Source organism: Giraffa tippelskirchi, chromosome 12 (assembly GCF_054371585.1).
Source record: "Giraffa tippelskirchi isolate mGirTip1 chromosome 12, T2T-mGirTip1v1.2.pri, whole genome shotgun sequence".
NCBI lineage: Eukaryota > Metazoa > Chordata > Mammalia > Artiodactyla > Giraffidae > Giraffa > Giraffa tippelskirchi.
In genome coordinates this window covers 66,711,720-66,734,513 of record NC_137286.1, presented here as the reverse complement: position 1 = coordinate 66,734,513, position 22,794 = coordinate 66,711,720, and the positions used below count along the sequence as shown (strand labels likewise).

At 55.0% G+C, this 22,794-nt stretch overlaps 1 long non-coding RNA gene across 1 annotated transcript in view; it reads right to left on the bottom strand.

The window, feature by feature from the left end:
* Nucleotides 1-22,794, bottom strand: part of LOC145530003 (uncharacterized) — a 270,063-nt gene that overhangs the window by 246,975 nt on the left and 294 nt on the right. Inside the window, exons 2-4 of the long non-coding RNA XR_014071399.1 lie at nucleotides 15,322-15,433; nucleotides 7,671-7,782; nucleotides 20-131 (exon numbers count right to left, since the gene is read on the bottom strand). This is a non-coding gene — a long non-coding RNA (uncharacterized LOC145530003). The remainder of the gene's footprint in view (nucleotides 1-19; nucleotides 132-7,670; nucleotides 7,783-15,321; nucleotides 15,434-22,794) is intronic.

Genomic DNA, 22,794 nt, shown 5'->3' with positions numbered 1-22,794 from the left:
CAAGCGGGAGAGGACTCACGGGCAGACGGCCTCCCTCAGGTCTCGGGTGGAGCTCTGGGACCACAGCAGCAGCGGGCCATCCCAGCCCCTGGGCTCAGCAGCGCCCTCATTCTCAGGCCGGCGGCTCTGCCCTGAGGGGAGCAGGAAGGTCACCAACTGCCGCAGGCGGACCTCAAGCCCCTCCCACTGCTGGAGCCTGACCTCCCCCGGCCCCACCCCTTCCCCTACCCCAGCAGGACGAGAGCTCGTCTTCCCCTGGCTTCCAACGTGAGGCCCGGCCCCGGGCCCCGATTGGGCACTGCCCCAGTCCGGAGCCAATCACAGTGGCCAGGGAGGTGGAACGCACCGATTGGCCAGGGCCAGGTCATGTGACCATACTCCCCAGGAAACTCAAATATTACCAAGATTCCCTAACAAACCAATGAACAAAATTATCCAGTAAAGGCAAACCGTACTTTTTAATGAGGCCAATGTCACAGAAAAAAAAAAATCCTTCACAATGAACTGCTCAAGGAAGCTACTAAATAAGCTTTCAGAAAAGTTAAGACTTTTTTTTTTTTTTAATAGGGTGACGGAGAGCTATACCTTTCCCATCTATGTGAATTTAGGTTTAAACTAGATTTCCCTCGGCTATTATATAAGACAAAAAACCCCACATCACCCCCTTTCACTCCCCCCACCCCCAAAAAGTGTTTTAGTCTATTGAATTTTTGTGTCCTCAGTTGTGTCTGATTCACGGCAACTCACGAACTCTACACAGCCAGGCTCTTCCGTCCATGGAATTCAGGGCAATTTTTTTCTGTCACAGCAAATGCCCACCCTGGGTGATCCAAAGGCAAGGGCTCAGAGGCTCCTGAGAGACTAACTCCTTTCAGCTGAGCACAGAGCTGGCTCCTCACTGGGATGCCTGTGGCCTGGGGCTCCCAGAGGGGAGAGCAGCACTCGCCCCACCGTGTGGTCACTGCTGGAAGTGCAGGCTGCTCCTCACTCCCCCTTGACAGTGTCCCTGAGGGCAGAACAGTGTGAATCTACTCAAGGTGGAAACGCAAACTCCGATGCAACCAAACTTCCCACAAGGTCTCCAAAACCACTCAGGAACAGGGAATTGGAAACTGCAGGGCATGACATGAATGGAGATGGAGACTTGACACCTTACACCGAGTTCACTTCCAGTTATCCCTAGACAAAGTTTCCATGAAAACTTGTCACAAATCTAGAAGAACAATGAGCAGAAACCGGACACGTGCTTTAAGTCTTCACACACAAAACAAAAAGGCAGCCCACAAAACAACCCAGAGAATACAGTGGACTTTGCAAAATCAAAGATATCTACTATGGGAAAGACCTCATTACAAAAGCAAAAGACAGGTCATACATCGCGAGACGAATGAGTGGAAACACAAAGCTTCTCAAGGATGTGTCTCCAAACAGTCAAAGAACACCAACACGACAAGCCTGTGAAAACTAGGGAAAGGTCTGAAGGGACACCAGACTGAGGAAGACACACACAGAGTATCCCGGATGATGTCCAGCACTGAGGGCCTGAAGAAACAACAGTCTAGTTGCACTCCCTCAGGCCTGTGTGACCCTGGATGAGGCCTCTGTTTCCCGGTGGCTCTGAGAGATGGACAGGGAGGAAGGGGAAGAGAAATCACTTGCATTTCTAATACTCACAGCAAAGTCTTCCAATGAGAAGGGAATTATCACCCCCACTGACAATGCCATTCACTGAAGTGATACCCACGAGTCCATCTAACCCAGAAGGGAAGGAAGGACCTGTTCTCACAAAACGGCGAGAGACGGAAGAAGGAAGATCAAGCCCACACCAACCACTGGAAAGAGAAGCTGTGCTCAGGGCTTGAAAGAATTCCTATTGGGAAAATGATGTCACAGCCCCACAAGGCAATCCACAGCTTCGATGCTATTCCTCCCAAAATGCCAATGCATTTTCGCACCGAACAAAGAATTGCAAAAGGGGTACGGAAACAGAAAAGAGCCTAAATTGTCAATACAATCCGACGAAAAAGCCCCGATACGGACATCCAAGGTTGTGTGAAAGGAAATTAGACGACCAAACTAGGATCCTCAGGAGAGTATCGGAGAAGGCGATGGCGACCCACTCCAGTACTCTTGCCTGGAAAACGCCCTGGACGGAGGAGCCTGGTAGGCTGCAGGCCATGGGGTCGCGCAGAGTCAGACACGACTGAAATGACTTAGGCGCAGCGGCAGCAGCAGGACAGTATGCTATTGGGAATACAACAACACACACAGATCCAGATCGATGGAATAAAGTTGAGGGTCCAGAAACAAACCCCGGCATCCATGGTCAACTCATCTCTGACACAAAAGGGGAGAATATCCAAATGGGAACGAGAAAGCCTCTTCAATAAATGTCCATGGGAAAACCAGACAGCTACATCTGAAGAACGCTATTGGTTTTGATCTCACACCACCTCAATATCGGGGAAAAACCTCACCCTAAAGACTGATGTCATGAGACAGCTAGAAAGAAGCGTAGGTCAAAGGCTCCTTAACATCAGAGTCTCCTTGCCATTTGCTGGGCGGAGGTAGAAATGGGTCTCTTCAAGTAAGGGAAAGAGGAAAACGAAGTACGCCAATGGGTTTCCATCCAATGGAACCTCTTCACAACAGAGAAGCTAAGCATTCAGAAATGCAAAAGATGGGAAACGGAACATGAGAGACTCCTTGCAAGTGGTGTATCTGAGAAGGGGTTCATATGGAAAGAGACGAAGAATGCACAGCACTCAGATTCCAAGAAACACCACCACCACCCTTGACCCTTCCCCCATGACCAACTCCGACCTAAAGCCTTTCTCTCCCTCTAACCTATCCCTAAAACATAACCCTCATCTAATCATATACATGTGCATTCCTAGCATCCATCCATCCACACACGAGAGAGAAAGAGGAAGACACAGACTGAATCGAGAAGGGAAAAGAGAGGGACACAGACAGAGAGAGACACGGAACCAAAGAGAGGAAAGGAGTCGACGGTCCAGACTTTTCATCAATCTGTCTCGAAGGTAGAAGCAATGACAGCGCCCATCCACCCCAGAAGGGGGAAAAGGACGGAAGGTTTGGAGAGGAAAAGACAAGAACGCAGGGAGCCATTAGAAGCTCAGCCACCCGCAGAAGCCGAGCTGGGACACTTGAACAGAATCTCAATGGAAACAGAGGACCAGAAAGTTGGCTACTCTTTTCTATAAGAGAGGGAGACCTTCGAGTCTTCCTTTCGCGCCTCCAACTTGGATGCGGGGTCTCAAAACACTCAGGAGGGGGAGTGCCTTTTCCTGGGTACCACGGCGCATCCAGGCCTCGTTCTGCCCCATTCTGTGCTGTGTCAGCCCTGGATGGAGTCTTTCTTTCTGAAGTCTCAGCGCACAAGCTCCACGTGATATCGGCCCCAGGTGGAAAGGCATGGAGCTGCTCGTAGGCCGACAGACCTAGGAAGCAGATGGGAGAATGACCCCCACTCTCCAGATGGAGAGACTGGGGAAACCCTGAGGGGCATACGCTTGTCCAGGGCCACACCACTTATGAGAAGAAGGAGCCTGGTCTGAGAGCAGCGGGGTCCTCGGAGCTCAGGCCCTGGCTGCACCCAGGCCTCCCCAGGGCTGTGGGCTGGGCTGTGTGGCTGTCACTGTGCCTGCACATGGCCTAAGGGGGGTGGTCGAGCAGTCAGAAACCCAGAGATTCCCTTGGGAAGTTTTGGGGAAGGGACCTCAGCACGAACCCCAGGAAATGATGTCACCTGCCGGCAACAGAACCCAACAGAACCCGCAACCCGTGTATCCAGGCCTCCAGAGCGGAGAGGAGCCCCCAGCCAGATCACTTGCTGCCAGGATGTTCTGCTGTTTGCCCCTGCCCAGAGGCCGGGGCCTCAGGAGAGCTCACAGGCAGTGTGCGTGGGCACCCTGTCGACGTTGGCTCAGGGCACCCCCGAGAGGCCTCTGGCCCTTTGCCCGGAGAAACAGAAAGGTAACACGGGGAGCCCCAGGCCGGGCCAGCCCACCTCTCCCATGCCACCCGGAAACACCGGGTCCTTTGCCTGTGTGTGTGGATGCGGGTTTCTCGGGGTGTGTCTCCCTCAAGGAAGCCCAGGCGGATGTGGGGTCAGAAGCCTGCGGGCAAGTTGTGTCCACACCCCAGGGGAGAGCAGGCTGGCTGGGATGGGGAGAGTGCGGGCAGCGCCGGCCGCCCAGGCTGGCCTCACACCCTCAGGTGGGTCTCTTTCCTCCCGGGTGGGGATCTGAGCAGACACACGTCTCTGACCCTTCTGGGAAGAGAAGTTCGAGCAGGCAGAAGCAGCGGCTCCACTGGCCAGGCCCAGCTCGGAAAAGTCCCAGCATGGCTGGCTGACGGTCACTGTCGTTGCAGAGCTTCCCACGTGATGAGGCCGAGGACGGGGACACCCCGTCCACCTCCCGGAGGGAGGGGTCGGAGCACCACCCCCCCGCCCCTGAGGCCCAGTGCAGGCTCCAGGTGAGCGTGCCCACGGAGGCATCAGCCCCACCGGGGGCGAAGCGGAGGCGGGGAAGGCCTGCTGCCGAGACACCACACAGGATACACCCGGCGGCCCAGTCTGAGGCTGCCACGGAGCTCAGCACACCCGGCTCCGACCCAGAGTCCCGAGAACCCCAGCCTCTGAGGCAGCAGGAGGACCTGGAGCCCAGCACGCCAGAGCACAGAGGTGAGGACGCTGGGGCTGGTGCACGGGAGTGTGTGGGGAGGGGGTGCTGAGCTACACAGGGACGAGTCCCCGAAAGATGCTGCTGGGCCTGCAGCAAGCGCTGGCCTCACACCCCCACCCCCTTCTTGCACACTTCAGTCCCAAAAGACATCCGACCCTGGGTATTCTTTGGGAATCTCTTGGAAGCTTTCTGTCCCGGGATACGCACATGCCAAGGCTGGCCTGTGGGCAAACTTTGCTTCTCCCCCAGCTCTAGCACTGGCCTCCAACTGGAACCAGGCTCCACTTCCCAGACCTGTCCCTACAGAGGTGGTGGCTCCAGGTGCAGGACCCAGGGATCCACCGAGGGCAGATGGAGAACCGAGACTTGCCCTCGCAGAGACACCAGGCCAGCTGGGTTCTGGCCAGCACACCGGGCAGATCGGATCTCCGTGCCTGCAGGACCCCCAGCCCCAGGCACTGATGTCCCACCCCCTCAGCCAGAACCTCCACCTCCACGTGCACCTGTACCTGCTCGGGCTTTGGCAGGAGAACCCGAGGCAGAGGAGGAGTCACCGCCTCGGCAGGGAGAGCCTGCCCTGGCTCCCGCGCAACACCCAGACGCCGACGATGACTCACCCACCCCTGCAGGAAGAACGAGCCCCCGCTCTGGACAGAGACCCAGAGCCCTTGCCGGAAACACCACGTCCAGGGGAGCGGTCGGCTCTGCCGCCTCCATCCCTGTCGGCTCACCGTGGACGCTGTCAACTCGGTCTGCCCCCAGGGGACATGGAGTTCCTTTCCCCTGAACTGCTTTGCATTTGGTTTGTTTCCACCTTTCTGGTGATGTTTTATTTTTTGTATGGTTTCCTGTATTTTTGTTGGTTAAGTTGGGAACTTGTTGGTTAAGTTAGTAAACTTTTTCATCATTGTTGCAATTTGGGAACACTGTTGTGTAACTCTGGTGATACTGTGTTACCATCACCACTTTGTGGTTTCAGACCCGTTTGATCTTTATGCCCCACCCCCCAACAAAGCCTGGATTCAAGGCAAGCACGCCCTGTTCATCCCTCCCCCCGATCCTGAACACAATTTCAGCTTTTCTTTCTGCATTCCTTCCTATATTCTTGGTGTCCCCAATCAATGACTCTCAGTGAAATGACTGAAGGAGTTTCTTTCGGACTCTCCACCTACTGTAAGACTCCATTGGAGAGTTCTCATTTTTATGTCATTTGAACTAGCCTTTGATAGCTGACAGGACGGTGTACGTCCTTTCAAGATATCATGTGCCAAACGAAGCCCTTTTGGCAAATGCCATCATTATCTCCAGGCAGGCATTGCTGTTTGAAGGGTGACATCTCAGCCAGAAGGCAGAGGCTGAGCTCCTCTTGTTGCACCAGCTCCCAAAAGAAGCCAAGAAAGGGAGCTGGAACAACAAACCACCCCAACGCCCAGGAAAGCGTTCTTCACGACAGAAGGCTAGAAAATGACCCAACAACCTTGTGGCCCAGAACCCCTCTAGAAAAATCACTGTTCCATAAAAAAGAGAAACACGTGGGAAGTTCCAAGGAGAGGCAATGCCCATGGCCAGTGTACTTTAGAGACGGCCTGACCGCTCCGGGGAAGACACGCACCGACGGAACCCCTTGGGAAACAGCAGTGAGAGTCCTCACCGTCGTAAGGGTTTCCTCTGGGGACAACCTGCCCTGGGCACCACATGAGGGAGCAGACCGGCTTCTCTTCCTCTGCTCCCACACCATTCACTCATGAAGGCAGCTCAGGTGTTCTCATGCCCTGCCTGCCTGCCTGCCTGCCTGCCTGGCTCATCCGTGAGCTGTGACCACCTCCAGGGCAGGACTCCACCTTCTCCTCTCTGTGTACCGTGAATCTGCACACAGTGGGCTTTCAGAACCTTAGGAGACTTGAGCCATTCCCACTCGAGCCAGAACCCTCCCCAGGAAGGAAAACGGCTGTGGGGTCATTTTGGCCCCAGCACTGGTTCCGAAAGCCTGGCGGCTCCTACAGCCTCTACGGTGTGAAGAGGGAGGTCCCTTTTGACAGAGCTTTCCGGCTGTCAGATCTAAGCTGTTGTTTCACTGTCAGCTGTGTCTCTTCCGTTGCAGCCAGGTGGGCCACGCTGCTCCAAAGGGGCTCACAAGCTGAGTGGCAAGGGAGGTATTGAGAGGACAGGGATGGCTACAACGTGCTGCAAACTGAGTGAGGGTCCCCACAATCCTCAGCAAAGGTCTGTGGTGTGCAAGTGGGGAGTAGAGGGCCCCCAAGTTCCAAAGGAAGGGAGGTACTCGGGAGCTAAAGCCCTTGGCTGCTGTGGTAGCAGCTGCAGATGGCAGCTCGTCCACAGTGCACTTCGAATGAGGTCATATGAGCGGGACTCTGGAAATGGCTCCGAAATCAAGAGAAAGGGGTCAGGGTATGTGGGAATCCGGCGGGGGTGGGGGGTGGATGAAGGAAGGTGTCCTTCCTCTCTCCAGTGCAATTTGGTTTGGTGAGTCTCAAAGCTACCAGATGGCACTTCCCAAGTCAGGCCCCCGCAGGAATCAGGGTGGGCTGCGTGCCTCGGCGCCTGCTACAGGGACAAGCCACACCAGTGGCCTCCCTGAGCTCAAATGGCCGGATCTGGGGGTTCTGTCTGGGTGCACACCTCCTTGCTCTGGCCAAGTTCCCCCCTTCTCTGAGCACCAGCTTCATCCTCTCGAATGAGGACATCGATTGCTACCTTGGCACGTTACTCTCTTCATCCTGTGAAGACTCATTAGGCTTATCCTACAATTACTAGCTGGCCCGAAGAGATATCTCCTGAATCCAGATTAAACTGGAGTCTCCCAGGCTCATCTGGCATGTCTTCCCTGAAGTCTGCCAAAACCCACACCCTTGCATTTCCAGGGACTCCCCTTAGCCAGCTGGGCAGAAAACCCAGCATGGTTCAAACAAGCTGACAGACAAGCGGGAGAGGACTCACGGGCAGACGGCCTCCCTCAGGTCTCGGGTGGAGCTCTGGGACCACAGCAGCAGCGGGCCATCCCAGCCCCTGGGCTCAGCAGCGCCCTCATTCTCAGGCCGGCGGCTCTGCCCTGAGGGGAGCAGGAAGGTCACCAACTGCCGCAGGCGGACCTCAAGCCCCTCCCACTGCTGGAGCCTGACCTCCCCCGGCCCCACCCCTTCCCCTACCCCAGCAGGACGAGAGCTCGTCTTCCCCTGGCTTCCAACGTGAGGCCCGGGCCCGGGCCCCGATTGGGCACTGCCCCAGTCCGGAGCCAATCACAGTGGCCAGGGAGGTGGAACGCACCGATTGGCCAGGGCCAGGTCATGTGACCATACTCCCCAGGAAACTCAAATATTACCAAGATTCCCTAACAAACCAATGAACAAAATTATCCAGTAAAGGCAAACCGTACTTTTTAATGAGGCCAATGTCACAGAAAAAAAAAATCCTTCACAATGAACTGCTCAAGGAAGCTACTAAATAAGCTTTCAGAAAAGTTAAGACTTTTTTTTTTTTTTTAATAGGGTGACGGAGAGCTATACCTTTCCCATCTATGTGAATTTAGGTTTAAACTAGATTTCCCTCGGCTATTATATAAGACAAAAAACCCCACATCACCCCCTTTCACTCCCCCCACCCCCAAAAAGTGTTTTAGTCTATTGAATTTTTGTGTCCTCAGTTGTGTCTGATTCACGGCAACTCACGAACTCTACACAGCCAGGCTCTTCCGTCCATGGAATTCAGGGCAATTTTTTTCTGTCACAGCAAATGCCCACCCTGGGTGATCCAAAGGCAAGGGCTCAGAGGCTCCTGAGAGACTAACTCCTTTCAGCTGAGCACAGAGCTGGCTCCTCACTGGGATGCCTGTGGCCTGGGGCTCCCAGAGGGGAGAGCAGCACTCGCCCCACCGTGTGGTCACTGCTGGAAGTGCAGGCTGCTCCTCACTCCCCCTTGACAGTGTCCCTGAGGGCAGAACAGTGTGAATCTACTCAAGGTGGAAACGCAAACTCCGATGCAACCAAACTTCCCACAAGGTCTCCAAAACCACTCAGGAACAGGGAATTGGAAACTGCAGGGCATGACATGAATGGAGATGGAGACTTGACACCTTACACCGAGTTCACTTCTAGTTATCCCTAGACAAAGTTTCCATGAAAACTTGTCACAAATCTAGAAGAACAATGAGCAGAAACCGGACACGTGCTTTGAGTCTTCACACACAAAACAAAAAGGCAGCCCACAAAACAACCCAGAGAATACAGTGGACTTTGCAAAATCAAAGATATCTACTGTGGGAAAGACCTCATTACAAAAGCAAAAGACAGGTCATACATCGCGAGACGAATGAGTGGAAACACAAAGCTTCTCAAGGATGTGTCTCCAAACAGTCAAAGAACACCAACACGACAAGCCTGTGAAAACTAGGGAAAGGTCTGAAGGGACACCAGACTGAGGAAGACACACACAGAGTATCCCGGATGATGTCCAGCACTGAGGGCCTGAAGAAACAACAGTCTAGTTGCGCTCCCTCAGGCCTGTGTGACCCTGGATGAGGCCTCTGTTTCCCGGTGGCTCTGAGAGATGGACAGGGAGGAAGGGGAAGAGAAATCACTTGCATTTCTAATACTCACAGCAAAGTCTTCCAATGAGAAGGGAATTATCACCCCCACTGACAATGCCATTCACTGAAGTGATACCCACGAGTCCATCTAACCCAGAAGGGAAGGAAGGACCTGTTCTCACAAAACGGCGAGAGATGGAAGAAGGAAGATCAAGCCCACACCAACCACTGGAAAGAGAAGCTGTGCTCAGGGCTTGAAAGAATTCCTATTGGGAAAATGATGTCACAGCCCCACAAGGCAATCCACAGCTTCGATGCTATTCCTCCCAAAATGCCAATGCATTTTCGCACCGAACAAAGAATTGCAAAAGGGGTACGGAAACAGAAAAGAGCCTAAATTGTCAATACAATCCGACGAAAAAGCCCCGATACGGACATCCAAGGTTGTGTGAAAGGAAATTAGACGACCAAACTAGGATCCTCAGGAGAGTATCGGAGAAGGCGATGGCGACCCACTCCAGTACTCTTGCCTGGAAAACGCCCTGGACGGAGGAGCCTGGTAGGCTGCAGGCCATGGGGTCGCGCAGAGTCAGACACGACTGAAATGACTTAGGCGCAGCGGCAGCAGCAGGACAGTATGCTATTGGGAATACAACAACACACACAGATCCAGATCGATGGAATAAAGTTGAGGGTCCAGAAACAAACCCCGGCATCCATGGTCAACTCATCTCTGACACAAAAGGGGAGAATATCCAAATGGGAACGAGAAAGCCTCTTCAATAAATGTCCATGGGAAAACCAGACAGCTACATCTGAAGAACGCTATTGGTTTTGATCTCACACCACCTCAATATCGGGGAAAAACCTCACCCTAAAGACTGATGTCATGAGACAGCTAGAAAGAAGCGTAGGTCAAAGGCTCCTTAACATCAGAGTCTCCTTGCCATTTGCTGGGCGGAGGTAGAAATGGGTCTCTTCAAGTAAGGGAAAGAGGAAAACGAAGTACGCCAATGGGTTTCCATCCAATGGAACCTCTTCACAACAGAGAAGCTAAGCATTCAGAAATGCAAAAGATGGGAAACGGAACATGAGAGACTCCTTGCAAGTGGTGTATCTGAGAAGGGGTTCATATGGAAAGAGACGAAGAATGCACAGCACTCAGATTCCAAGAAACACCACCACCACCCTTGACCCTTCCCCCATGACCAACTCCGACCTAAAGCCTTTCTCTCCCTCTAACCTATCCCTAAAACATAACCCTCATCTAATCATATACATGTGCATTCCTAGCATCCATCCATCCACACACGAGAGAGAAAGAGGAAGACACAGACTGAATCGAGAAGGGAAAAGAGAGGGACACAGACAGAGAGAGACACGGAACCAAAGAGAGGAAAGGAGTCGACGGTCCAGACTTTTCATCAATCTGTCTCGAAGGTAGAAGCAATGACAGCGCCCATCCACCCCAGAAGGGGGAAAAGGACGGAAGGTTTGGAGAGGAAAAGACAAGAACGCAGGGAGCCATTAGAAGCTCAGCCACCCGCAGAAGCCGAGCTGGGACACTTGAACAGAATCTCAATGGAAACAGAGGACCAGAAAGTTGGCTACTCTTTTCTATAAGAGAGGGAGACCTTCGAGTCTTCCTTTCGCGCCTCCAACTTGGATGCGGGGTCTCAAAACACTCAGGAGGGGGAGTGCCTTTTCCTGGGTACCACGGCGCATCCAGGCCTCGTTCTGCCCCATTCTGTGCTGTGTCAGCCCTGGATGGAGTCTTTCTTTCTGAAGTCTCAGCGCACAAGCTCCACGTGATATCGGCCCCAGGTGGAAAGGCATGGAGCTGCTCGTAGGCCGACAGACCTAGGAAGCAGATGGGAGAATGACCCCCACTCTCCAGATGGAGAGACTGGGGAAACCCTGAGGGGCATACGCTTGTCCAGGGCCACACCACTTATGAGAAGAAGGAGCCTGGTCTGAGAGCAGCGGGGTCCTCGGAGCTCAGGCCCTGGCTGCACCCAGGCCTCCCCAGGGCTGTGGGCTGGGCTGTGTGGCTGTCACTGTGCCTGCACATGGCCTAAGGGGGGTGGTCGAGCAGTCAGAAACCCAGAGATTCCCTTGGGAAGTTTTGGGGAAGGGACCTCAGCACGAACCCCAGGAAATGATGTCACCTGCCGGCAACAGAACCCAACAGAACCCGCAACCCGTGTATCCAGGCCTCCAGAGCGGAGAGGAGCCCCCAGCCAGATCACTTGCTGCCAGGATGTTCTGCTGTTTGCCCCTGCCCAGAGGCCGGGGCCTCAGGAGAGCTCACAGGCAGTGTGCGTGGGCACCCTGTCGACGTTGGCTCAGGGCACCCCCGAGAGGCCTCTGGCCCTTTGCCCGGAGAAACAGAAAGGTAACACGGGGAGCCCCAGGCCGGGCCAGCCCACCTCTCCCATGCCACCCGGAAACACCGGGTCCTTTGCCTGTGTGTGTGGATGCGGGTTTCTCGGGGTGTGTCTCCCTCAAGGAAGCCCAGGCGGATGTGGGGTCAGAAGCCTGCGGGCAAGTTGTGTCCACACCCCAGGGGAGAGCAGGCTGGCTGGGATGGGGAGAGTGCGGGCAGCGCCGGCCGCCCAGGCTGGCCTCACACCCTCAGGTGGGTCTCTTTCCTCCCGGGTGGGGATCTGAGCAGACACACGTCTCTGACCCTTCTGGGAAGAGAAGTTCGAGCAGGCAGAAGCAGCGGCTCCACTGGCCAGGCCCAGCTCGGAAAAGTCCCAGCATGGCTGGCTGACGGTCACTGTCGTTGCAGAGCTTCCCACGTGATGAGGCCGAGGACGGGGACACCCCGTCCACCTCCCGGAGGGAGGGGTCGGAGCACCACCCCCCCGCCCCTGAGGCCCAGTGCAGGCTCCAGGTGAGCGTGCCCACGGAGGCATCAGCCCCACCGGGGGCGAAGCGGAGGCGGGGAAGGCCTGCTGCCGAGACACCACACAGGATACACCCGGCGGCCCAGTCTGAGGCTGCCACGGAGCTCAGCACACCCGGCTCCGACCCAGAGTCCCGAGAACCCCAGCCTCTGAGGCAGCAGGAGGACCTGGAGCCCAGCACGCCAGAGCACAGAGGTGAGGACGCTGGGGCTGGTGCACGGGAGTGTGTGGGGAGGGGGTGCTGAGCTACACAGGGACGAGTCCCCGAAAGATGCTGCTGGGCCTGCAGCAAGCGCTGGCCTCACACCCCCACCCCCTTCTTGCACACTTCAGTCCCAAAAGACATCCGACCCTGGGTATTCTTTGGGAATCTCTTGGAAGCTTTCTGTCCCGGGATACGCACATGCCAAGGCTGGCCTGTGGGCAAACTTTGCTTCTCCCCCAGCTCTAGCACTGGCCTCCAACTGGAACCAGGCTCCACTTCCCAGACCTGTCCCTACAGAGGTGGTGGCTCCAGGTGCAGGACCCAGGGATCCACCGAGGGCAGATGGAGAACCGAGACTTGCCCTCGCAGAGACACCAGGCCAGCTGGGTTCTGGCCAGCACACCGGGCAGATCGGATCTCCGTGCCTGCAGGACCCCCAGCCCCAGGCACTGATGTCCCACCCCCTCAGCCAGAACCTCCACCTCCACGTGCACCTGTACCTGCTCGGGCTTTGGCAGGAGAACCCGAGGCAGAGGAGGAGTCACCGCCTCGGCAGGGAGAGCCTGCCCTGGCTCCCGCGCAACACCCAGACGCCGACGATGACTCACCCACCCCTGCAGGAAGAACGAGCCCCCGCTCTGGACAGAGACCCAGAGCCCTTGCCGGAAACACCACGTCCAGGGGAGCGGTCGGCTCTGCCGCCTCCATCCCTGTCGGCTCACCGTGGACGCTGTCAACTCGGTCTGCCCCCAGGGGACATGGAGTTCCTTTCCCCTGAACTGCTTTGCATTTGGTTTGTTTCCACCTTTCTGGTGATGTTTTATTTTTTGTATGGTTTCCTGTATTTTTGTTGGTTAAGTTGGGAACTTGTTGGTTAAGTTAGTAAACTTTTTCATCATTGTTGCAATTTGGGAACACTGTTGTGTAACTCTGGTGATACTGTGTTACCATCACCACTTTGTGGTTTCAGACCCGTTTGATCTTTATGCCCCACCCCCCAACAAAGCCTGGATTCAAGGCAAGCACGCCCTGTTCATCCCTCCCCCCGATCCTGAACACAATTTCATCTTTTCTTTCTGCATTCCTTCCTATATTCTTGGTGTCCCCAATCAATGACTCTCAGTGAAATGACTGAAGGAGTTTCTTTCGGACTCTCCACCTACTGTAAGACTCCATTGGAGAGTTCTCATTTTTATGTCATTTGAACTAGCCTTTGATAGCTGACAGGACGGTGTACGTCCTTTCAAGATATCATGTGCCAAACGAAGCCCTTTTGGCAAATGCCATCATTATCTCCAGGCAGGCATTGCTGTTTGAAGGGTGACATCTCAGCCAGAAGGCAGAGGCTGAGCTCCTCTTGTTGCACCAGCTCCCAAAAGAAGCCAAGAAAGGGAGCTGGAACAACAAACCACCCCAACGCCCAGGAAAGCGTTCTTCACGACAGAAGGCTAGAAAATGACCCAACAACCTTGTGGCCCAGAACCCCTCTAGAAAAATCACTGTTCCATAAAAAAGAGAAACACGTGGGAAGTTCCAAGGAGAGGCAATGCCCATGGCCAGTGTACTTTAGAGACGGCCTGACCGCTCCGGGGAAGACACGCACCGACGGAACCCCTTGGGAAACAGCAGTGAGAGTCCTCACCGTCGTAAGGGTTTCCTCTGGGGACAACCTGCCCTGGGCACCACATGAGGGAGCAGACCGGCTTCTCTTCCTCTGCTCCCACACCATTCACTCATGAAGGCAGCTCAGGTGTTCTCATGCCCTGCCTGCCTGCCTGCCTGCCTGCCTGGCTCATCCGTGAGCTGTGACCACCTCCAGGGCAGGACTCCACCTTCTCCTCTCTGTGTACCGTGAATCTGCACACAGTGGGCTTTCAGAACCTTAGGAGACTTGAGCCATTCCCACTCGAGCCAGAACCCTCCCCAGGAAGGAAAACGGCTGTGGGGTCATTTTGGCCCCAGCACTGGTTCCGAAAGCCTGGCGGCTCCTACAGCCTCTACGGTGTGAAGAGGGAGGTCCCTTTTGACAGAGCTTTCCGGCTGTCAGATCTAAGCTGTTGTTTCACTGTCAGCTGTGTCTCTTCCGTTGCAGCCAGGTGGGCCACGCTGCTCCAAAGGGGCTCACAAGCTGAGTGGCAAGGGAGGTATTGAGAGGACAGGGATGGCTACAACGTGCTGCAAACTGAGTGAGGGTCCCCACAATCCTCAGCAAAGGTCTGTGGTGTGCAAGTGGGGAGTAGAGGGCCCCCAAGTTCCAAAGGAAGGGAGGTACTCGGGAGCTAAAGCCCTTGGCTGCTGTGGTAGCAGCTGCAGATGGCAGCTCGTCCACAGTGCACTTCGAATGAGGTCATATGAGCGGGACTCTGGAAATGGCTCCGAAATCAAGAGAAAGGGGTCAGGGTATGTGGGAATCCGGCGGGGGTGGGGGGTGGATGAAGGAAGGTGTCCTTCCTCTCTCCAGTGCAATTTGGTTTGGTGAGTCTCAAAGCTACCAGATGGCACTTCCCAAGTCAGGCCCCCGCAGGAATCAGGGTGGGCTGCGTGCCTCGGCGCCTGCTACAGGGACAAGCCACACCAGTGGCCTCCCTGAGCTCAAATGGCCGGATCTGGGGGTTCTGTCTGGGTGCACACCTCCTTGCTCTGGCCAAGTTCCCCCCTTCTCTGAGCACCAGCTTCATCCTCTCGAATGAGGACATCGATTGCTACCTTGGCACGTTACTCTCTTCATCCTGTGAAGACTCATTAGGCTTATCCTACAATTACTAGCTGGCCCGAAGAGATATCTCCTGAATCCAGATTAAGCTGGAGTCTCCCAGGCTCATCTGGCATGTCTTCCCTGAAGTCTGCCAAAACCCACACCCTTGCATTTCCAGGGACTCCCCTTAGCCAGCTGGGCAGAAAACCCAGCATGGTTCAAACAAGCTGACAGACAAGCGGGAGAGGACTCACGGGCAGACGGCCTCCCTCAGGTCTCGGGTGGAGCTCTGGGACCACAGCAGCAGCGGGCCATCCCAGCCCCTGGGCTCAGCAGCGCCCTCATTCTCAGGCCGGCGGCTCTGCCCTGAGGGGAGCAGGAAGGTCACCAACTGCCGCAGGCGGACCTCAAGCCCCTCCCACTGCTGGAGCCTGACCTCCCCCGGCCCCACCCCTTCCCCTACCCCAGCAGAACGAGAGCTCGTCTTCCCCTGGCTTCCAACGTGAGGCCCGGCCCCGGGCCCCGATTGGGCACTGCCCCAGTCCGGAGCCAATCACAGTGGCCAGGGAGGTGGAACGCACCGATTGGCCAGGGCCAGGTCATGTGACCATACTCCCCAGGAAACTCAAATATTACCAAGATTCCCTAACAAACCAATGAACAAAATTATCCAGTAAAGGCAAACCGTACTTTTTAATGAGGCCAATGTCACAGAAAAAAAAAAAAAAATCCTTCACAATGAACTGCTCAAGGAAGCTACTAAATAAGCTTTCAGAAAAGTTAAGACGTTTTTTTTTTTTTTTTAATAGGGTGACGGAGAGCTATACCTTTCCCATCTATGTGAATTTAGGTTTAAACTAGATTTCCCTCGGCTATTATATAAGACAAAAAACCCCACATCACCCCCTTTCACTCCCCCCACCCCCAAAAAGTGTTTTAGTCTATTGAATTTTTGTGTCCTCAGTTGTGTCTGATTCACGGCAACTCACGAACTCTACACAGCCAGGCTCTTCCGTCCATGGAATTCAGGGCAATTTTTTTCTGTCACAGCAAATGCCCACCCTGGGTGATCCAAAGGCAAGGGCTCAGAGGCTCCTGAGAGACTAACTCCTTTCAGCTGAGCACAGAGCTGGCTCCTCACTGGGATGCCTGTGGCCTGGGGCTCCCAGAGGGGAGAGCAGCACTCGCCCCACCGTGTGGTCACTGCTGGAAGTGCAGGCTGCTCCTCACTCCCCCTTGACAGTGTCCCTGAGGGCAGAACAGTGTGAATCTACTCAAGGTGGAAACCCAAACTCCGATGCAACCAAACTTCCCACAAGGTCTCCAAAACCACTCAGGAACAGGGAATTGGAAACTGCAGGGCATGACATGAATGGAGATGGAGACTTGACACCTTACACCGAGTTCACTTCCAGTTATCCCTAGACAAAGTTTCCATGAAAACTTGTCACAAATCTAGAAGAACAATGAGCAGAAACCGGACACGTGCTTTGAGTCTTCACACACAAAACAAAAAGGCAGCCCACAAAACAACCCAGAGAATACAGTGGACTTTGCAAAATCAAAGATATCTACTGTGGGAAAGACCTCATTACAAAAGCAAAAGACAGGTCATACATCGCGAGACGAATGAGTGGAAACACAAAGCTTCTCAAGGATGTGTCTCCAAACAGTCAAAGAACACCAACACGACAAGCCTGTGAAAACTAGGGAAAGGTCTGAAGGGACACCAGACTGAGGAAGACACACACAGAGTATCCCGGATGATGTCCAGCACTGAGGGCCTGAAGAAACAACAGTCTAGTTGCACTCCCTCAGGCCTGTGTGACCCTGGATGAGGCCTCTGTTTCCCGGTGGCTCTGAGAGATGGACAGGGAGGAAGGGGAAGAGAAATCACTTGCATTTCTAATACTCACAGCAAAGTCTTCCAATGAGAAGGGAATTATCACCCCCACTGACAATGCCATTCACTGAAGTGATACCCACGAGTCCATCTAACCCAGAAGGGAAGGAAGGACCTGTTCTCACAAAACGGCGAGAGACGGAAGAAGGAAGATCAAGCCCACACCAACCACTGGAAAGAGAAGCTGTGCTCAGGGCTTGAAAGAATTCCTATTGGGAAAATGATGTCACAGCCCCACAAGGCAATCCACAGCTTCGATGCTATTCCTCCCAAAATGCCAATGCATTTTCGCACCGAACAAAGAATTGCAAAAGGGGTACGGAAACAGAAAAGAGCCTAAATTGTCAATACAATCCGACGAAAAAGCCCCGATACGGACATCCAAGGTTGTGTGAAAGGAAATTAGACGACCAAACTAGGATCCTCAGGAGAGTATCGGAGAAGGCGATGGCGACCCACTCCAGTACTCTTGCCTGGAAAACGCCCTGGACGGAGGAGCCTGGTAGGCTGCAGGCCATGGGGTCGCGCAGAGTCAGACACGACTGAAATGACTTAGGCGCAGCGGCAGCAGCAGGACAGTATGCTATTGGGAATACAACAACACACACAGATCCAGATCGATGGAATAAAGTTGAGGGTCCAGAAACAAACCCCGGCATCCATGGTCAACTCATCTCTGACACAAAAGGGGAGAATATCCAAATGGGAACGAGAAAGCCTCTTCAATAAATGTCCATGGGAAAACCAGACAGCTACATCTGAAGAACGCTATTGGTTTTGATCTCACACCACCTCAATATCGGGGAAAAACCTCACCCTAAAGACTGATGTCATGAGACAGCTAGAAAGAAGCGTAGGTCAAAGGCTCCTTAACATCAGAGTCTCCTTGCCATTTGCTGGGCGGAGGTAGAAATGGGTCTCTTCAAGTAAGGGAAAGAGGAAAACGAAGTACGCCAATGGGTTTCCATCCAATGGAACCTCTTCACAACAGAGAAGCTAAGCATTCAGAAATGCAAAAGATGGGAAACGGAACATGAGAGACTCCTTGCAAGTGGTGTATCTGAGAAGGGGTTCATATGGAAAGAGACGAAGAATGCACAGCACTCAGATTCCAAGAAACACCACCACCACCCTTGACCCTTCCCCCATGACCAACTCCGACCTAAAGCCTTTCTCTCCCTCTAACCTATCCCTAAAACATAACCCTCATCTAATCATATACATGTGCATTCCTAGCATCCATCCATCCACACACGAGAGAGAAAGAGGAAGACACAGACTGAATCGAGAAGGGAAAAGAGAGGGACACAGACAGAGAGAGACACGGAACCAAAGAGAGGAAAGGAGTCGACGGTCCAGACTTTTCATCAATCTGTCTCGAAGGTAGAAGCAATGACAGCGCCCATCCACCCCAGAAGGGGGAAAAGGACGGAAGGTTTGGAGAGGAAAAGACAAGAACGCAGGGAGCCATTAGAAGCTCAGCCACCCGCAGAAGCCGAGCTGGGACACTTGAACAGAATCTCAATGGAAACAGAGGACCAGAAAGTTGGCTACTCTTTTCTATAAGAGAGGGAGACCTTCGAGTCTTCCTTTCGCGCCTCCAACTTGGATGCGGGGTCTCAAAACACTCAGGAGGGGGAGTGCCTTTTCCTGGGTACCACGGCGCATCCAGGCCTCGTTCTGCCCCATTCTGTGCTGTGTCAGCCCTGGATGGAGTCTTTCTTTCTGAAGTCTCAGCGCACAAGCTCCACGTGATATCGGCCCCAGGTGGAAAGGCATGGAGCTGCTCGTAGGCCGACAGACCTAGGAAGCAGATGGGAGAATGACCCCCACTCTCCAGATGGAGAGACTGGGGAAACCCTGAGGGGCATACGCTTGAGGGCCACACCACTTATGAGAAGAAGGAGCCTGGTCTGAGAGCAGCGGGGTCCTCGGAGCTCAGGCCCTGGCTGCACCCAGGCCTCCCCAGGGCTGTGGGCTGGGCTGTGTGGCTGTCACTGTGCCTGCACATGGCCTAAGGGGGGTGGTCGAGCAGTCAGAAACCCAGAGATTCCCTTGGGAAGTTTTGGGGAAGGGACCTCAGCACGAACCCCAGGAAATGATGTCACCTGCCGGCAACAGAACCCAACAGAACCCGCAACCCGTGTATCCAGGCCTCCAGAGCGGAGAGGAGCCCCCAGCCAGATCACTTGCTGCCAGGATGTTCTGCTGTTTGCCCCTGCCCAGAGGCCGGGGCCTCAGGAGAGCTCACAGGCAGTGTGCGTGGGCACCCTGTCGACGTTGGCTCAGGGCACCCCCGAGAGGCCTCTGGCCCTTTGCCCGGAGAAACAGAAAGGTAACACGGGGAGCCCCAGGCCGGGCCAGCCCACCTCTCCCATGCCACCCGGAAACACCGGGTCCTTTGCCTGTGTGTGTGGATGCGGGTTTCTCGGGGTGTGTCTCCCTCAAGGAAGCCCAGGCGGATGTGGGGTCAGAAGCCTGCGGGCAAGTTGTGTCCACACCCCAGGGGAGAGCAGGCTGGCTGGGATGGGGAGAGTGCGGGCAGCGCCGGCCGCCCAGGCTGGCCTCACACCCTCAGGTGGGTCTCTTTCCTCCCGGGTGGGGATCTGAGCAGACACACGTCTCTGACCCTTCTGGGAAGAGAAGTTCGAGCAGGCAGAAGCAGCGGCTCCACTGGCCAGGCCCAGCTCGGAAAAGTCCCAGCATGGCTGGCTGACGGTCACTGTCGTTGCAGAGCTTCCCACGTGATGAGGCCGAGGACGGGGACACCCCGTCCACCTCCCGGAGGGAGGGGTCGGAGCACCACCCCCCCGCCCCTGAGGCCCAGTGCAGGCTCCAGGTGAGCGTGCCCACGGAGGCATCAGCCCCACCGGGGGCGAAGCGGAGGCGGGGAAGGCCTGCTGCCGAGACACCACACAGGATACACCCGGCGGCCCAGTCTGAGGCTGCCACGGAGCTCAGCACACCCGGCTCCGACCCAGAGTCCCGAGAACCCCAGCCTCTGAGGCAGCAGGAGGACCTGGAGCCCAGCACGCCAGAGCACAGAGGTGAGGACGCTGGGGCTGGTGCACGGGAGTGTGTGGGGAGGGGGTGCTGAGCTACACAGGGACGAGTCCCCGAAAGATGCTGCTGGGCCTGCAGCAAGCGCTGGCCTCACACCCCCACCCCCTTCTTGCACACTTCAGTCCCAAAAGACATCCGACCCTGGGTATTCTTTGGGAATCTCTTGGAAGCTTTCTGTCCCGGGATACGCACATGCCAAGGCTGGCCTGTGGGCAAACTTTGCTTCTCCCCCAGCTCTAGCACTGGCCTCCAACTGGAACCAGGCTCCACTTCCCAGACCTGTCCCTACAGAGGTGGTGGCTCCAGGTGCAGGACCCAGGGATCCACCGAGGGCAGATGGAGAACCGAGACTTGCCCTCGCAGAGACACCAGGCCAGCTGGGTTCTGGCCAGCACACCGGGCAGATCGGATCTCCGTGCCTGCAGGACCCCCAGCCCCAGGCACTGATGTCCCACCCCCTCAGCCAGAACCTCCACCTCCACGTGCACCTGTACCTGCTCGGGCTTTGGCAGGAGAACCCGAGGCAGAGGAGGAGTCACCGCCTCGGCAGGGAGAGCCTGCCCTGGCTCCCGCGCAACACCCAGACGCCGACGATGACTCACCCACCCCTGCAGGAAGAACGAGCCCCCGCTCTGGACAGAGACCCAGAGCCCTTGCCGGAAACACCACGTCCAGGGGAGCGGTCGGCTCTGCCGCCTCCATCCCTGTCGGCTCACCGTGGACGCTGTCAACTCGGTCTGCCCCCAGGGGACATGGAGTTCCTTTCCCCTGAACTGCTTTGCATTTGGTTTGTTTCCACCTTTCTGGTGATGTTTTATTTTTTGTATGGTTTCCTGTATTTTTGTTGGTTAAGTTGGGAACTTGTTGGTTAAGTTAGTAAACTTTTTCATCATTGTTGCAATTTGGGAACACTGTTGTGTAACTCTGGTGATACTGTGTTACCATCACCACTTTGTGGTTTCAGACCCGTTTGATCTTTATGCCCCACCCCCCAACAAAGCCTGGATTCAAGGCAAGCACGCCCTGTTCATCCCTCCCCCCGATCCTGAACACAATTTCATCTTTTCTTTCTGCATTCCTTCCTATATTCTTGGTGTCCCCAATCAATGACTCTCAGTGAAATGACTGAAGGAGTTTCTTTCGGACTCTCCACCTACTGTAAGACTCCATTGGAGAGTTCTCATTTTTATGTCATTTGAACTAGCCTTTGATAGCTGACAGGACGGTGTACGTCCTTTCAAGATATCATGTGCCAAACGAAGCCCTTTTGGCAAATGCCATCATTATCTCCAGGCAGGCATTGCTGTTTGAAGGGTGACATCTCAGCCAGAAGGCAGAGGCTGAGCTCCTCTTGTTGCACCAGCTCCCAAAAGAAGCCAAGAAAGGGAGCTGGAACAACAAACCACCCCAACGCCCAGGAAAGCGTTCTTCACGACAGAAGGCTAGAAAATGACCCAACAACCTTGTGGCCCAGAACCCCTCTAGAAAAATCACTGTTCCATAAAAAAGAGAAACACGTGGGAAGTTCCAAGGAGAGGCAATGCCCATGGCCAGTGTACTTTAGAGACGGCCTGACCGCTCCGGGGAAGACACGCACCGACGGAACCCCTTGGGAAACAGCAGTGAGAGTCCTCACCGTCGTAAGGGTTTCCTCTGGGGACAACCTGCCCTGGGCACCACATGAGGGAGCAGACCGGCTTCTCTTCCTCTGCTCCCACACCATTCACTCATGAAGGCAGCTCAGGTGTTCTCATGCCCTGCCTGCCTGCCTGCCTGCCTGCCTGGCTCATCCGTGAGCTGTGACCACCTCCAGGGCAGGACTCCACCTTCTCCTCTCTGTGTACCGTGAATCTGCACACAGTGGGCTTTCAGAACCTTAGGAGACTTGAGCCATTCCCACTCGAGCCAGAACCCTCCCCAGGAAGGAAAACGGCTGTGGGGTCATTTTGGCCCCAGCACTGGTTCCGAAAGCCTGGCGGCTCCTACAGCCTCTACGGTGTGAAGAGGGAGGTCCCTTTTGACAGAGCTTTCCGGCTGTCAGATCTAAGCTGTTGTTTCACTGTCAGCTGTGTCTCTTCCGTTGCAGCCAGGTGGGCCACGCTGCTCCAAAGGGGCTCACAAGCTGAGTGGCAAGGGAGGTATTGAGAGGACAGGGATGGCTACAACGTGCTGCAAACTGAGTGAGGGTCCCCACAATCCTCAGCAAAGGTCTGTGGTGTGCAAGTGGGGAGTAGAGGGCCCCCAAGTTCCAAAGGAAGGGAGGTACTCGGGAGCTAAAGCCCTTGGCTGCTGTGGTAGCAGCTGCAGATGGCAGCTCGTCCACAGTGCACTTCGAATGAGGTCATATGAGCGGGACTCTGGAAATGGCTCCGAAATCAAGAGAAAGGGGTCAGGGTATGTGGGAATCCGGCGGGGGTGGGGGGTGGATGAAGGAAGGTGTCCTTCCTCTCTCCAGTGCAATTTGGTTTGGTGAGTCTCAAAGCTACCAGATGGCACTTCCCAAGTCAGGCCCCCGCAGGAATCAGGGTGGGCTGCGTGCCTCGGCGCCTGCTACAGGGACAAGCCACACCAGTGGCCTCCCTGAGCTCAAATGGCCAGATCTGGGGGTTCTGTCTGGGTGCACACCTCCTTGCTCTGGCCAAGTTCCCCCCTTCTCTGAGCACCAGCTTCATCCTCTCGAATGAGGACATCGATTGCTACCTTGGCACGTTACTCTCTTCATCCTGTGAAGACTCATTAGGCTTATCCTACAATTACTAGC